The following is a 17,704-nucleotide window of genomic DNA, read 5'->3' as shown; positions in this document are numbered from 1 at the left end:
TCTGAAAAAGAAGAAATGTCTTAAATACTCTAGAAGTGAAAATTACCGTTTTAAAATGTATCAACAAATCATTACTAATGAACATGGCAGACATGGACGATTCTCTCGGCAACTTAAATAGGGCTGTTTCAGAGGACAGAGCTTCACACATGAGAGCTTGAAAGAACAACAGGGGAGCATACAGGACAGAGAGGAGGAGAAGGAGGAGGGGGAGGAAGAAGAGGAGAAGGAGGAAGATGAGGAAGAGGAAGAGGAGGAAGAGGAGGAGGAGGAAGAGGAGGAGGAAGAGGAAGAGGAAGAAGAGGAGGAAGAAGATGAGGGGGAGGAGGAGGGGGAGGAGGAGGGGGCGGGGGGGAGGGGGAGCAGGAGGAAGGGGGGAGGGGGAGGAGGAGGGGGAGAAGACAAGTGTCACAGGGCAGAGTGCTCCAGTATGCCAACACCCCACCCCCCTCTATTTTGTCACTCTATTCCACAGGCATCTAAGTTTGTCTCCTTCATTGGCCTGTAAGCTCCTAAAAGATAAAGATCATTCCTGGGGCACCTGGGTGGCTCGGTCAGTTAAGCATCCAACTTCAGCTCAGGTCATGATCTCGCGGTTCATGAGTTGGAGCCCTCAGTCAGGCTTTGTGCTAACAACTCAAGAGCCTAGAGCCTGCTTCAGATTCTGGGTCTCCCACTCTCTGCCCCTCCCCCACTCATGCTCTTGCGTGCTTTCTCTCTCTCTCAAACATTTAAAAAATTATAAAAATAAAGATCAAGATCATTCCTTATTTTTGTTTCCCAGGTCCCAGCAGAGTTTGGGGAGAAAGGGATGATGGGGGCATTAGGAAGGAATCTGAGGAGCACCTACTATGTGCCGAGCACCGCATAGGAGAGGCCACGTCACCCAAGGGACAGAGTATGCTCCAGAAAGAGCATGGCCCCTGAGCTCTTGGCTTACTACCTGGCTCTTTTTGCATTATATAAAGGACCTCACCAGACTTCACTCTGTTTACCTTCAAAGGGACTAACACCACAACCTCTCAGGGGTTTTGTGATGACAGAAATAACCTCCCAGCTATATTACTGGCAACCTAACTTTCTTAAGTCTTTACTATCCTTGACAATTATGTACCTCTGCTGCTCAAGATTGTTCCATGGTTTTCTACTTCATATCAGGTGAAATCTTAACTGAGTTACCTACCATTCAAGTTTCTTATAAATAAGGTCCCTCTCTTTGTACCCAGTTTTATTTCTGATTATTCATGACTTGCGTATCTGGTTGCGCCAAAACCTTAAATTACTTCCCAAACCAAACCAAACCAAAACAAGCAGGAGAAATAAGCACAGTGGTCACAAACCCAGGCTCTGGTAACTCGCACAAGTGGGTTAAAAACCCAGCCCTTTCTGGGGCGCCTAGGTGGCTCAGTCGGTTGAGCATCCAACTTCGGCTCAGGTCATGATCTCACGGTTTGTGGGTTCAAACCCCACCTCTGGCTCTGTGCTGACAGCTCAGAGCCTGGACCTGCTTTGGATTCTGTGTGTCCTCCTCTCTCTGCCCCTCCCCTGCTCATGCTCGGTCTCTCTCTCTCCTTCAAAAATAAACTTTAAAAAACATAAATAAAAAAAAAAAACCAGCCCTTTCATTAATTCATTCTTGAGCAAACTATTAAGTCTCAATCTCCTTATGAATCAATCTAGATATATAATAGTATCTGCATCACAGTGATGATGTACTGAGAACTAAATCAAACAGTGCATGTAAATGTTAACTTTTATTAATTTGATTAGTCCCAACCATAGGGCTATATATTCATTTCCACCCACCCCCATAACTGAAATCCCTTTAAGGGAAACCCTGGATTCCTTCTGCTCCACAAACCAACAGATTTTTCAAGAAGAATATCATCTCTCTCATAAACTGTTCCCTAACCATATAGGTACTGACCATAGTACAAACAACTTCAGTGAGCTCCCTGCCACTTAACCTATATTATAGGCTTAATATTTTTCACAATTTAGTAGCCTGAAGGAGGTAATTCTTTCAAGTAAATGTGGAGACTCTTTTCAGTTATGCAACAAGCCTCTGTTTCCAGAGGAGCTGGGAAGTTAATGCTGACATCCGGTTGGAACCCAGACTGAATTTTCCCACAGAAAGCAAACCTACAGATGGTGGCGAGATACGGTTGCCACCCTTCAGAACCTAACTACTATTTATTTTTCCATTGTTTTATTTTGACCCACATCTGTTTCATATATGTTAGAACCTGCCCCAAGAGGGACCTTGTAGAAAGAGCACAGGCTCCTTTGAGCTAAAATGCTGGGGTTTAATCTCAGTCCATTCCCTTACTAACAAGGTCCCAGGGACTCCAGTACTTTGGCCCCAAAATTTCCACACCTGTGAAATACAGCTGGTGCAGCGCTGGGCAGGTGATGGGGGAGCTGTCGCTTCTTCTGAGCACACAACTCCTGAAATGCCCTTTCCTAACAATTTCTTTTAAGGTGATGTGTTACTAGGAGGTAGGAAAGAGGCTTCACTGTGACAGCAAGCCCTGGAGATACAAGATGGTCACACCGTGGAATCTCTTCATGAGTTCACTCTTCTGCAAACAAAATCTGCTAAGATTCCTTCCAGCTTTATGTAAGTTTGAAAGTAGTCTTGTTTTGTTTTTAAATAAAATGGATGGGGTTGGGCATACATGCCCAGTGTAAAGATCCATAAACTCGGCAGCAGAAATAAACTGTAATAAACTACAAATAAAGTAACATGCACCAGCCTGGAAGTATAAAAGTATATGTGTTCTATTTCTGCAAAATCATTGAGGCTATGTTAATAATTACTTTGAAACACTGATATCAATTCCACCAGCACAAACGTGTTTATAATGGTGGCAGTTACATTTTACAGTTATATTTTAAATTTTAGAAAGGAATTCCTTTTATCCATTAAATCCACAATAGTCTCAAATATTTTTATGAACAACTCTCTGGAAAGGGAGAGAAAAAGTCCTAGAGTTTCACTCGACTCAGTTTAGTAATGTTACACAGAAAACAGCTTCTTTATTGAACTATGTGCCTAGTAAAAGAGGCTGACATCTGATCAAAAATTTCATCTGTGCAGGTTGTTAGTTACTTGAAAAGCTGTTATCATTTAAACTACTACTTCAAAAAACAAACAAAACCCCCAAAACCCAGGAAAAGGGAATTCACATAAACAGAGACTCACAAAGCAAATCAAATAATAGGTCTTACCCAGACCTGTCCACTTTGATTATCATCAGCCAACCAGAATGAATATGCTCAATAAAACTGAATGTTTCTGTATTTTATAGTAAAAACGGTCAGCTGATTATCACAAATGTTAATGCTAATTAATGCATTTAACTTATTGGAATATTTTACTCAAAAATGTGTAAATAATACTAACCCAAATACCCAAATTTGGGTAACCAAATACCATTACATTTCATGTTTTAAGGCAGATTTTATGTAAATAACTCACAGCATCTTTAGTTATCAAGGATTATAAACATCTCAAAACCATATTATGAGGCACTCAGAAAAGCTGGTTTTCAATTGTGCCATTACCTATTTAGGAGTGAAACACTGAGTTAAAACAATGTTAGTGGTCAAAGAATCATTAAGCAATCCTTGATCATAACTTTCACAGTGGGTGGTCTGTAAAATGATCAAGAATAATACGCTGCATTCCATAGCCACAGAGGTCAGCTTCTGCATACAAATCTTTGCAGGAAGAAAAAGGCCTTCAGAAAAGTGGGCCATTCATCTGAACCAAGTTCAGAGAATTTCCAGCACGGTGAAAAGATATGTTATGCGAGCACATAGATGTATTCAGTGGGGGTAGACGGAACCAGCTACATGTGGCGACTACAAAGGAGCCCTCCCATGGTTCATGAATAAGTCGAGGAAATGATCAGAAAAAAAAAGAGAGAGATGTTTAGACAGATGGCCCACTTAAAATGCCTGAGACAGGGCATAAGCAATTTTAATGAAACTTTAGATCTAGCATATGAATTGTTTCTTATTTCCTCCAGGGAAAAAAAATCTAAAGAAGACAAAAATTCAGCAATTTGCTGAAAAACTCACTCTTAGCAAGTTGGGATGGAAAAAGAATTACAAATACAAGTTTTATTAGTGCAATAAATTCATATAAAATTCTTCACAGAGCCATCAGCTATCAAAATGAATATAAGCATGGAATGAACAGATTAAAGGAATTTTAAACAGAAGTCTACTGCCAAAGCAAACAAAAATCTAAGCCTTATTATGTGAGAACTTACAACACTCCAACATTAAAGTTCATCACTGCAGAAGAAAGATAAAAGCAGCATTTTCAGAGAAGCTCTTCAAAGCTAGAAATTGTCACAGTAGAGGAATAGAATCCTGCTTATATGCAATTTAAAATGTGTACATTCAAATAGATGAGGCTGTGTATCACAAAACAGTGCCCAGAAAGGGTTACAGAACACCCTCAAGTTTCGAGTCATTAGCATTACAAATAACACAAATGACACCTGAATCAGGAAACCGAATACTAATGTTACTTATAATCTTACAGATTTTAATATTATGCAAACCCTATTTCTTGTGCTACCAATCAAAGGCTTCAGGTTCTCAATTTAAATGCTGGGCATGAACAGTCAGGAAAGGCAATGGAGTTTAGCCTCTGCAAGCCCTGGTCATGGACTGACCACCAACCCCAAAAGCCATGTGGCCTTCCAAGTTACTTTTCCTCCTTGTGTCTCAATTTCCTGGTCAGCGAGCCCAAGACAGTAAGAACACTTTCCCCACAAGTTGATTAAAGAAGGTAAAAGGTGTAACACACTCAGATTCGTGCTTGGCACATGAATGCTAAAATAAGAGTTATTCTCATCATTTTCAGAATATGGTGAAATATCTGAAACTCTCCTCTATTATTTCAACCCCATTTTATTTATGAGAGAGAGAGAGAGAGAGAGAGAGAGAGAGAGAGAAAGAATCTCAAGCAGGCTCCATGCTCACCACGGAGCCCAACACGGGGCTCGATCCCACAACCCTGGCATTGTGACCTGAGCCGAAATCAAGAGTAGGAAGCTCAACCAACTGGGCCACCCCGGTGTCCCAACCCTATTTTTAAAAAAAATACATTAATTTATGATTTATATACAGTGAAATTCAAAACTGTAAGTTCCATCATTTATCATTCCAATAAATCTGTCCCTTTCCCCAGTAGTTCAACTATAGATTAAAGCTTCACATAAACAGACTCCAAAAACATGCACTCTTGCATGTAGCTTTCTTTTCTTCCTTGCCCAATGCAATGTTTTGAGGCTCATTCACGTTAACAGTTCATTATTTATTGCAGAGCAGTACTCTATGGTACCAGCATACCAAAATTAGTTCATCCTTCTGCTGATGGGCATTTGGGCTATTTCCAGTTTGGGGCTCTTATGAACAAACCTGCTATAAACACTCTTTGTGTGAGCCTTTTTTGAAGACAGAAGTTTTGATTTCTTGTGGGTAAAAACTCTGAGAGTGGAAATGTGAGGGCAACCATGTTTAATTTTATAAAAACTGTCAAAACTGTCTTACAAGGTATTAAAACATATCTATACTCCCCCCAGCAATGGCACTTGCTCCATAGCCTTGCCACCATTTGGTGATGTGTTTCTACTTCTAGTCAGGCCAGTGGCTTAGAAACTTCTCATTACAGGTTAACATGCATTCCCCTTATGACAAATAATGTTGGGCACCTCAATATTAGTGTTTATTGGCCACTTGTTTCAAAATTTTGTCCATCTTTTTAATTAAGATGTTGGTCTTATTGATTTGTGGGAGTTATTTTTTAGAAAGCCTCTATCAGATTTAGGTCTTGTGAATATTCTGCACCACCCCTGAGGCTTATAAATTCTCTTAAAAATGTCTTACCTTCAGCAGTTTTTAAAAAATTAACAGACTTAATTTTTCAGAGCAGCTTTAGGTTTCCAGAAAAATTGAGCAGGAAGTAGAGTTCCTACAAATACCCTCACTCACCCTACCCTGGCTACAGTTATTACCATTCCGCATTGCTGTGGTACATTTGCTAAAATTGATGAGCCAAGGTTGATAAATTGATATTAGCTAAAGTCCATAGTTTACACTAGGATTCACTCTTTGGGCTATACATTCTATGGGTCTGAACAAACGTATAATGACAGGTCTCCACTATTAAGGTTTCATATAGAATAATCTCACCTTAAAATTGCTCTGTGCTCTACCTATTTAACTTTCCCTCCATCCCCCTGAATCACTGGCAACCACTGATCTTTATTATCTCTACCATTTTGCCTTTTCCAGAATGCTGTATAGCTATAATCATACAGAATGTAACCTTTTCAGATTGGCTTCTTTCACTCAGCATTATGCATTTAAAGTTTCTCCATGTCTTTGTGTGGCTTGATGACAGCGAATACCTTTTTATTGCTGAATAACAGTCCATTGTCTGGATGTACCAAAGTTTACTTATCCATTCACCTACTGAAGGACATCTTGGTTACTTCTAAGTTTTGGCAATACGAGTGAAGCTGCTATAAACATTGACATTCAGTTTGTAGGGTAGAAACATTTTCAATTCATTTGAATAAATACCAAGGAGTACAAATACTGGATCACATGGTAAAAGGATGTTTCATTTTGGAAAAATACCTGCTAAACTGTCTTTCAAAGTGGCTGCACCATTTTGCATTCCCATTAGCAATGAATGAAAGTTCCTGTTGTTCCACAATTTGGTATTGTCAGTGTTTGGGATTTTAGTTATTCTAACAAACATATAATATCTCTTTGTTGTTTAATGAAAATTTTTAATATGAATAAAAACATACGCATTTTCCCTTTTATGCTCAGTGCTTTTATGTCCTTGCTAAGAAGTGTTCTGACTACAGCAAGGCCCAGAAGAAATATTCATGTTTTGCTTTAGAGGTTTTACAGGTGGACCTATGATTCATCCTTAATTTTCTTGTGTGATGGGAGAGAGACGGAGTTTCATCTAGTTGTTTCAAGAAGACTTGCATACCAAGTTCTGCAGCTTTGTCCATCGGTTAAGATGGTATTAGCTGTTCTAGATCCCTTTGCATTTTCACAAAAATTTCAAAACAGGTCAATTTCTTCTCCTTCCTCCCTAAAGCAGCCCCCCTAATGGGGTTACGTTTGGGCTTGCGCTGAATCTCTTCATTAATGGAGGGAGAGCAGACACCTTAACATTTTATCCTCCTATCTACAATAGCTCTAATTTATTTTATATTGTGAATTTCTCTCAGCAAAGTGTGGCAGTCTTGAACCTCCTTTGTGAAAATTATACCTATTTCTTAGTTTTATTAGTTGTATCACAGATTCCTTAGAGTTTTCTTAAGTAACCTATTAAGGTGTCCCGGAAAGCTTCCTTTCCAATCCTTAGGCTTTATTAGTTTTTCATGCCTTACCTACTCTGACAACTGACAGTCTTGAATTTATTTTGTTAAATTATTTGCCTACATTTTTATGCTGTTAAACAAAACTGTTAATTTTTATTTTCTCATTGTTGTTAGTTCACTGAAACAATTTATATGATTGACTTTTTATCCTGCAACTCTGCTAAATTTATTTCAGTAATTGTGTTATAGATTCCTTAATGTTTTCCATGCAAACTATTGTATCCTTGGTGAATAGAAATGATTTACTTCTCCCTTTCTGATCTCCATGACTTCTTATCTTACTGGGTAGGATCACTAGTATAAAGTTGAATAAAAGACACACACAGAATTCTTTCCTCTTCCCAATCTAAAGAAGACAAACTCCGTATTTTCAGATATATTTTACCCCATTTTCTGTCTTCTATTTCCTTTTGTAGCTCCAAATACACGTAAGTTAGACTTCCTGATCTTATGAACCTAGGTCAATGAGGGTCTCTTCAATGTTGTGAAATACCTTTTCTCTTCAGAGTGTATAGTCTCTATTCTTCTAAGTTTACCCATTCTGCCTTCTGCAAGCACTAACCAATATGCTTTTCAGCCTATCCAGTAAGTTTTCCATTGCAGGGACAAAAGATTTTACGATCTAGAATTTCTACTTGGTACTTTCCTAGTTTCCAGATCTATGTTTATATTCCCTATTAACTACTTCATTTTGATCTTTAATATTTGAAAATAATTTTAATAACTGTGCTAAAGTCTTATACATAACCCAATATCTTATAGTATCATAGTTGGCTTCTACTAACTGCTTTTTCTCTTGACCATGGGTCAACTTAATTCTTGAATTGTGTGCCAAGTGAATCGTTTTTTGTACATCAGATTGTGGATATGTTGCAGAGACTGTAGTTTTCCTGTTATCTTCCCCTGAAAAATTCTGATTTTTATTTCAACAGGCAGTTAAATTACTGACTGATCACTGTGAAGTCATCAAGACTCACCTTTGTGTTGTGCTAGGATGTCTTTCTGGTTTTGCTTTTACTGAATTAAAACTCCAAATCACTTATTCCAGAAACAGTGTTTCTCCTAAGACATGATCCTTCTGGGGTTTTAATGGAAAATTCGAAGTGTTTACAAGCCCCTCAAATTTGATGAGGCTCAAATTCCAATCATTATCATCTGTTTGAAAGGCAGCAACACAACTTCAACTCAGTTCATTCAGCCTTCCAGAGGGATTCATACACTGGGATTTGCAAAGTCTTCATGCATGCACATATCAGGAATCAATCATCTATTTGAATGAAGCTAAATTCAGAGATAGAAATCTTCACTGTTGCTCTCTTTTTGCCATGAGATCCCTGCCCAATCTTCAGCAGTTCTTACAATTCTAAGCATCATTCTCCAAGACCTCAAGTCAATAAGATTGGGGCTACCTCCTGCGTTCTACCATGTCCTGATGCGCACATGCAATGGTGACCACCTTCAGGGGAAATGCCATACAAAGGTGGATCTCATCCAGTGTGTTTTCCTTCGACAAACACTCAAAATCCATTCAAATTCTGACTGGTTTTAGTTGTCATCCAGAGCCTTCTAATAATAGTTGTATATCTTCTCCAGAGCTTGCCATTGTTATTTGGAGGAAGGTTAATTGGAAATAAGCTACATAACCATTACAGAAAGTAGAAATTCTCTATGTTGATTTAACCTTCTTTCACTTGCATTCAAAGGCAGAGGAGGAAATAAAAATAGGAGAATACTGGATCACATATATATACCACTTCCACCAGCCAAGTAGTAGCCCAGAACACTTGACTTCTGTACACGTTTGTTCATGGAACTAAATTGAGAGCAGTCACATAAACATTTTATAATCATGAGAATAATCTTAAAGAAGATTCCATCATGTGAGAAGATACATCATCTCAGCTAATTCCTAAATTTTAAACTTCTATTATGCCAACAGGAAAATAAATTCTTGAATATAAAATACGTAAGTTTCAAAAATCGTAAGCAGTTTTATTGACATAAAGTTCACACACCATAAATTTAACCCACCTGAACTGCACAATTCAATGATGCTTAGTATATTCAGGGTTGTGTACCCATCACCACAGACAATTTTGAAACATTTTTATAACCCCAAAAAGGAAAATCTGGACCCATTAGCAGTCACTCCATACTCACCTCCCCCTACACCACTACTGAAGTCCCTTCTATTTCAATAGCTTTGCTCATTCTAGACATTTCATAAAAATGGAAACAAAGAATTCGTGGCCTATTATGACTGCCTTGTTTCATTTAGCATAGTGTTTTCAAATTTCATCCATGGTGTAGGAAGTGCCAATACTTCATTTATTTTTTTTTATCACTGAATAATATTCCATTCTATAAATACATCCCATTTAATATTATTTATCCATTCATCATTTTGGAAACATTAGGGTTGTTTCTACTGCTCATTTACTATGGAAAATGTATGAACATTTATATACAACACTTCTGTGAACATATGATTTCATTTCCCTTGGGTATAACCCTGGAAGTAGAATGGCTAGGTCATGCGGTATTGTCATACATTGTGAGAAACAGCCAAATTATTTCCAGGTTTGCACCATTTTACTCAAATTCCTACCAAGAATGTATGAGACTTTCAACTTCTCCACATCCTCACCAACACTTTGATACTGTCTGTCGTTTTTATTACAGCCACTCTAGTGGATATAAAATGGTATCCCATTTTGGTTTTGATTTGCATTTCCCTAATGACTAACGGGGCTGGGCCTCTTTTCATGGGCTTGTTGGTAATTTGTATATCTTCTTTGGAAAAATTTATATTCATGTCCTTTGCCCATTTTTAAATTGGGCTATCTTTCTATTATTGAGTTATATAAGCATTATTTACATATTCTGAGAAAAGTCTCCTAGCAGGGCACCTGGGTGGCTCAGCTGGTTAAGCGTCCGACTCTTGATTTCGGCTCAGGTAACGATCTCAGGGTTCATGAGTTCAAGACCACATCAGGCTCTGCACTTTCAGTGTAGAGTCTCTTGGGATTTTATCTCTCTCTCACTTTCCCTCTGCCCCTTCCCTACTCACATTTTCTCTCTCTCTCTCAAAAATAAACATTAAAAAAAAGTTTCCTAGCAACATACATATGTTTTGCAAGTGTTTTCTCATATTCCGTAGGTTGTGTTATTTTCTTGATGTTGCCTTTAAAGCACTTAAGTTTTTTTCTTTTGTTTCTTGTGCCTTTGGCATCTTACCTAAGAAATCATCCCCTAACCAAAAGTGAACCAAAGCTCTTACTTTTAAGACTGTGATTTTTTTTTAAGTTCATTTTTGTGTATGGTGTAATGGGGGGAACTAGCTTTCATCTTTTGCATGAAGATAGCCAGTAGAGTTGCTCCAGCAGCATTTATTGAAAAAATTATACTTAAATACTCTAAATTGCCTTCATATACTTTTGAAATCAACTGATCATAGTGTAACGATTTATTTTTGGACCCTCAATTCTATTCCATTGATCAACATATCTATCCTTATGCCAGTACAACCCTGTCTTGATTACTGTAGCTTTGTAGCAAGTTTTGTAATTAGGAAGTGTAAGTCCCCAGTTCTTTTTCAAGACTGTTTTGGCTATGCTGTGTCCCTTGCACTTTCATACAAATTTTGTAATTTTTTTTTTTTTTTTGCAAAAAATACAGCTGGGATCGAGAGACAGATGGCACAAAATCTGTATAATGTGTTGGTGAGTACTGCTATCTCAGTATTAGGTTTTCTGATCCATGAATAGGGGAAGTTTATCCAATTAAGTTGTCTTTAATTTATCAACAATTGTTTTGCCACACAAGTCTTGCACTTCTTTGTAGAAAAATTTAAGCTTAAGTATTGCATTCTTTTTGGTGCTTTCATAAATAAAATTGTTTTGTTAATTGCTTTTTCAGTTTGTATGCTGGTACTGTATCAAAATAAATTTGGTATTTGTATATCATTCTTATACCTTGCAACCTTGCAAAAGTCATTAGTTCTAATCGATTTTATGAATTGCTGAAGTTCTCTTACATCAACCACTTAACAGTCATGCCGTAAAAGTAACCTCTCCTCTTCCTCACCGCCATCTGTTCAGTAGCCACAAAGCAGCAACCATGTGTGAATGCATGTCCATCCATGTTGGCCAAGCTGGTGTCCAGATCAGCAATGCCTGCTGGGAGTCCTACTGCCTGGAACACAGCATTCAGCCCGATGGCTAGATGCCAACTGACAAAACCACTGGGGAAAGAGATGACTCCTTCAACAAGTTCTTTTTTTTTTTTTAATTTTTTTTTTTAACATTTATTTACTTTTGAGACAGAGACAGAGCATGAACGGGGAAGGGGCAGAGAGAGAGGGAGACACAGAATGGGAAGCAGGCTCCAGACTCTGAGCCATCAGCCCAGAGCCCGACACGGGGCTCGAACTCACGGACTGTGAGATCGTGACCTGAGCTGAAGTTGGACGCTTAACTGACTGAGCCACCCAGGCGCCCCGACAAGTTCTTGAATGAGATGGTGAGGTGGGTGCTGGCAAGCATGTGCCCAGGGCAGTGTTTGCAGACCTGGAACCCAGAGTCATTGATGAAGTTCACACTGGCACCTACTACCAGCTGTTCCACCCTGAGCAGCTCATCAAAGGCAAGGAAGATGCTACGCCTGAAGCCACCAGGCCATTGGCAAATAGATCACTGACATTGTCTTGGACTGAATTCAGAAACTGGCTGACCAGTGCCCAGGTCTTCAGGGCTTCTTGGTTGTCCATAGCTTTGGAGAAGAAACTGGTTCCAGGTTCACTGGAAAGTCTGTCAGTTAAGGCAAAAAGTCTAAGTTGGAGTTCTTCATTTACCCAGCACCTCAGGTTTCCACAATTGTAGTTGAGCCCTACAACTCCATCCTCACTACCCACACCACTCTGGAGCACTCTAATTGTGCCTTCATGGTAGACAATGAGGGCATCTATGAAGGTCACAGAAACCTTGATATTGAGTCCACAACTTACACTAACCTAAATAGGGTGATAGGTGAAATTGTGCCCTCCATCACTGCTTCCCTCAGATTTGATGGAGCCCTGAATGTTGATCTGGCAGAATTCCAAACCAATCTGGTGCCCTATCCCTGTATCCAATTCCCTCTGGCCACATACACCCGTCATCTCTGCTGAGAAAGCCTACCGTGAACAGCTTTCTGTAGCAGAGATCACCAACGTATGCTTTGAGCCAGCCAAGCAAAGGATGAAATGTGACCCTCGCCATGGTAAATACAAGGCTTGCTGCCTATCGTACCATTCCCAAAGATGTCAATACTGCTACTGCCACCATCAAGACCAAGCATACCATCTAGTTTGTTGACTTGTGCCCAGTGCCTTAAAGCTGGCATTAATTACCATCCTCCCACTGCAGTACATGGTGAAGACCCACCAAAGAACAGTGAGCTGTGTGCATGCTGAGTAACACCACAGCCACTGGTGAGGCCTGAGCTCACCTGAACCACAAATTTGACCTAATGTATGACAAGCATGCCTTTGTTCACTGATATGTGAGTGAGAGTATGGAGGACAGTTTTCTGAGGCCCGTGAGGACATGGCTGCCTTTGAAAAGGATTATGAGGAGGTTGGAATGGATTCTGTTGAAGGAGAGGGTGAAGAATACTAATGTTAAAAATCTCACAGGGGCGCCTGGGTGGCGCAGTCGGTTAAGCGTCCGACTTCAGCCAGGTCACGATCTCGCGGTCCGTGAGTTCGAGCCCCGCGTCGGGCTCTGGGCTGATGGCTCAGAGCCTGGAGCCTGTTTCCGGTTCTGTGTCTCCCTCTCTCTCTGCCCCTCCCCCATTCGTGCTCTGTCTCTCTCTGTCCCAAAAATAAATAAAAAAATAAAAAATAAAAAAGTTGAAAAAAAAAAAATCTCACAAAGGTGCTGCTCTTACAGGAAAGCTTATTCTATTTTGCACACTGAAAAGCTGTGCTCTGATCAGTTAGTATGTATGTACCAGTGTATGGTCTCATATACAATTACGGACCTACGCTTTAAAACACAATGCTTTGGGGCCGCCTGGGTGGCTCAGTTGGTTGGGCAACTGACTTCAGCTCAGGTCATGATCTCATAGATCCTGAGTTCAAGCCGTGCGTCGGGCTCTGTGCTGACAGCTCAGAGCCTGAAGCCCGCTTCAGATTCTGTGTCTCCCCCTCTCTCTACCCCTCCCCTGCTCACACTCTACGTCTGTCTCTCAATAATAAATAAATGTTAAATTTTTTTTAAAAATAAAAAAATAAAAAATAAAACACAATGCTTTGTTACAGACCCAAGCTGTCCATTTCTGATGGGTGTGAATAAAGTATTCCCTGTCTTAAATGAAAAAAAAAACAAAACACAATTTTATTTTGTAAATTCCTTAAGACTTCCTACATATAAGATCATATCATTTGGAAATATAGTTTTAATTCTTCCCCAACTTGACACTTTTTATTTTTCTTGGCAAAGTGGCGTACTAGGAACTCCAGTACAATGCTCAACAAAATTAACAAATATCCTTGTCTTATTCCTGATCTTAGGAGAAAAACATTCAGTCATACACTATTAAATACAATGTTAGCTGTAGGTTTTTCAGAAATGGCCTTCATCAGGCTGAGGAAATTCCCTTCTATTCTATTGTGGTTTTTACCACAAAAGGCTGCTGGATTTTATCAAATGTTTTTTTTTTCTGCATTTATTGAGATAATACTGTGATTTCTGTCCCTTATTAATAGGGTTTATCACATTGACCAATTTTTGGATATTAAGCCAATTATGTATTCCTAAAACAAATCTCACTTGGTTACAGAGTATAATTATGTTATATATTTCTGGGTTCCATTTGGTAGTATTTTGTGGAGGATTATTGCATTAACATTTATGAGGGATTTTCATCTCCGGTTTCCTTTACTCATAACATCTTTATCTGATTTTAGTATGATGGTAATATTGCTCTCATAGAATGAGTTGCAAATGTTTCTCTTCTCTATTTGTGGAAAAGTCTGTAAGGAATTGGTGTTAATTCCCTTCTGAACACTTGATTGAATTCATCAGTGAAGACTTCTGGTCCTGGGCTCTTCCTTTTGGGAAGTTTTGTGATGACCAATTCAGTCTCTTTCAGGTCTATACAGACTTTCTGTTTCTTCTTGAGTCCATGTCAGTAGCTTGCATCTTTCCAGGAATGTCTCCATTTTATGTTACCTAATTTGTTGGTAAATATCTGGTCAAGTTATTCCCTTATAATCCTTTTTAATTCTCTAAGGTCTGTATGCATACCTCCTCTTTCATTACCATTTTTAACTGTTGGAAGTCTTTTTCTCTTACAGTCTTCTGTAAGATTTGCATTTCTGTTGATCTTCCCAAATACTGCTTTTATTAATTTCCTTTATTGTTTTTCTATTCTCTATTTCATTTATTTTCATTTTAATCTTTAGTATTTTCTTCCCTCTGCTAACTTTGGGTTTAGTTTGCTCTTCTTTTTCTATTTTCCTAAAGTGGAAGATGACGTGATTGGTATCTTTCTTCTTTTTGTAACATCTGTGTTTCTGGCTCTAAATTTCCCTCTAATAACCACTGCTTTAATGCATCCCATAAGTTTTTGAACCATGTTTTTGTTTACATCCATTTCAAAATATTTTCTAATTTCTCTTGTGATTTCTCCTTTAACCCACTGGTTCTTTAGGGTTCCTTAATTTCCACATATTTGTGAATTTCTCATTTCCTTTAGTGTATATTTCTAATTTCATTCAGTTGTGGTTGGAGAAGATACTTTGTATAATTCTAATCCTATTGAATTTACTGAGTCTTGTTCTATGGCTTAGCATATGATATGGTCTTTTCTGGAAAATGTCACACATGCACTTGAGAAATTGCATACTCTGGTGTTGTTGGGTGGATTGTTCTACAGATCTGTATTACATCTATTTGGTTTATAGTATTTTTCAAGTCTTCTACTTCCTTGTTTATCTTGTCTAATTGTTCTATCCATTACTAAAAGTGGGGTATTTTAGTTTCTAACAATTGTGTTATGTAGTCCTATAAAATATCCCTTTTTGTCTCCAGTAACAATTTTTGTCTTAAAATTTTGTCTGATATTAGTATTAGTAATAACAATATTAGTATTGTAGATATAATATTTGTCTAATAACTCTCTCCTTTTATTTTCAACCTATTGTGTCTCTGAGTCTAAAGTATTTCTATTAAGGGGAATCCTCTTGCACTGCTGGTGGGAATGCAAACTGGTGCAGCTACTCTGAAAACAGTGTGGAAATTCCTCAAAAAATTAAAAATAGAATTACCCAGGATGCCTAGGTGGCTAGGTCAGTTAGTGTCCAACTCTTGATTTCGGCTCAGGTCATGATCTCATGGTTCATAAGTTCAAGCCCCACATCAGGCTCTGTGCTGACAGCGCAGAGGCTGCTTGGAATTCTCTCTCTCCCCGTGTCTCTGGCCCTACCCTGTTTGTGCTCTCTCTGAAAATAAACAAACTTGAAAAAAATAGAATTACCCTACAACCCAGCAATAGCACTACTAGGAATTTATGCAAAGGATACAGGAGTGCTGATTCATAGGTGCACATGTACCCCAATGTTTTTACCAGCCCAATAATAGCCAAAATATGGAAACAGCCCAAATGCCCATTGACTGATGAATGGATAAAAGACATGGTGTGTACACACACACACACACACACACACACACACACACACACAAGAATACTACTCGGCAATTAAAAAAGAATGAAATCTTGCCATTTGCAACAACGTGAATGGAACCGGAGGATATTACGCTAAGTGAAATAAGTCAGAGACAGACAGATTTCATGTTTTCACTCATGTGGAATTTGAGAAACTTAACAGAAGACCATGGGGGAAGGGAAGGGAAAAAAAATAGTTACAAACAAAGAGGAAGGCAAACCATAAGAGACTCTTAAATACAGAGAACAAACTGTGGGTTGATGAGGGTGGGGGGGGGTCGGGCAAAATAGGTGATGGGCATTGAGAAGGACACTGGTTGGGATGAACACTGGGTGTTACATGTAAATGATGAATCATGGGAATCTACTCCTGAAGCCAAGAGTACACTGTATAGACTATGTATTAGCTAACTTGACAATAAATTATATTAAAAAATAATAATAGAAATACCCTATTGTAAAAAGCATCCAGTTCAATCTTTGTTTTGTTTTTGTTTCTGTTTTTTGAGAGAGAAAGAGAACAAGTGAACATGGGGGAGGGGCAGAGAGAGAGGGAGAGAGATTCCCAAGCAGGCCCTGAGCTGTTAGCACAGAGATTGACATGGGGCTCAAACCCATGAACAATGAGATCATGACCTGAACTGAAATCTGAACTAAACTGTTGTACCATTTTAATTCCCTTAATGTTTCATTTACTATTTTTAATTTTTTTTAATGTTTTTACTTATTTTTGAGACAGAGAGAGACACAGCATGAGCAGGAGAGGGGCAGAGAGAGAGGGAGACACAGAATCTGAAGCAGGCTCCAGGTTCTGAGCTGTCAGCATAGAGCCCAATGCGGGGCTCGAACTCATGAACTGTGAGATCATGACCTGAGCCAAAGTCGGACATTTAACCGACTGAGCCACCCAGGCGCCCCTCATTTACTATTTTTAAAAGCAGTTTTCTTAGTGGTTACCTTGGGGATTACAAATTAGCACCTTACATTTAAACACTATAGCTTGGATTAATGCTAACTCAATTGCAATAGCATACAGAAAATCTGCTCCAATATATCTTAATTCCTCCATCCTTACATATCTTATTGTCATAGAAATTACATCTGTATATATTGTGCACCTACCAACTTACAATTATAACTACTGCATTAAGTTGACTTTTTAAATTTTTAAAAACAATATTTATTTGAGAGAGAGGGCATACAAGGGGAAGAGGGGCAGAGAAAGAGGGAGAGAGAGAATTCCAAGCCTACATGGGGCTCGATCCCATGAACCATGTGATCATGACCTGAGCCAAAGTCAAAAGGCAGATGCTTAACCAACTGAGCCACCCAGGCATCCCCCTACCCCACTTTTTAGAGACATGCTTGAGCAGGGGAGAGTAGAGGCAAAGAATCTTAAGCAGGCTTCACACCCAGCATGGAGCCTGACCACAGAACTAGACTTATGACCCTGAGATCATGACCTGGACCAAAACCAAAAGTTGTACGCTTAACTGACTGAGCCACCCAGGCACCCCTATCTTTAAGGGCATTTGTCTTTTAAATAAGAAAAAAGATGTACTAATCTT

The 17,704-nt window shown here is 38.9% G+C and overlaps 1 protein-coding gene and 1 pseudogene across 4 annotated transcripts in view; one reads left to right on the top strand and one right to left on the bottom strand.

Annotated features, from left to right (window-relative positions):
• PCCA (propionyl-CoA carboxylase subunit alpha) overlaps nt 1–17,704 on the bottom strand; it is a 414,072-nt gene that overhangs the window by 145,151 nt on the left and 251,217 nt on the right. The gene's annotated exons all lie outside the window — the stretch shown is intronic.
• LOC124513510 (tubulin alpha-1A chain-like) lies at nt 11,547–13,084 on the top strand (annotated as a pseudogene).

This window comes from Lynx rufus, unplaced genomic scaffold (assembly GCF_022079265.1).
Source record: "Lynx rufus isolate CCGP_SWC_20201006 ecotype Redwood Valley unplaced genomic scaffold, mLynRuf1.p SCAF_1, whole genome shotgun sequence".
Lineage (NCBI taxonomy): Eukaryota > Metazoa > Chordata > Mammalia > Carnivora > Felidae > Lynx > Lynx rufus.
This window is presented reverse-complemented; position numbering and strand designations above follow the sequence as displayed.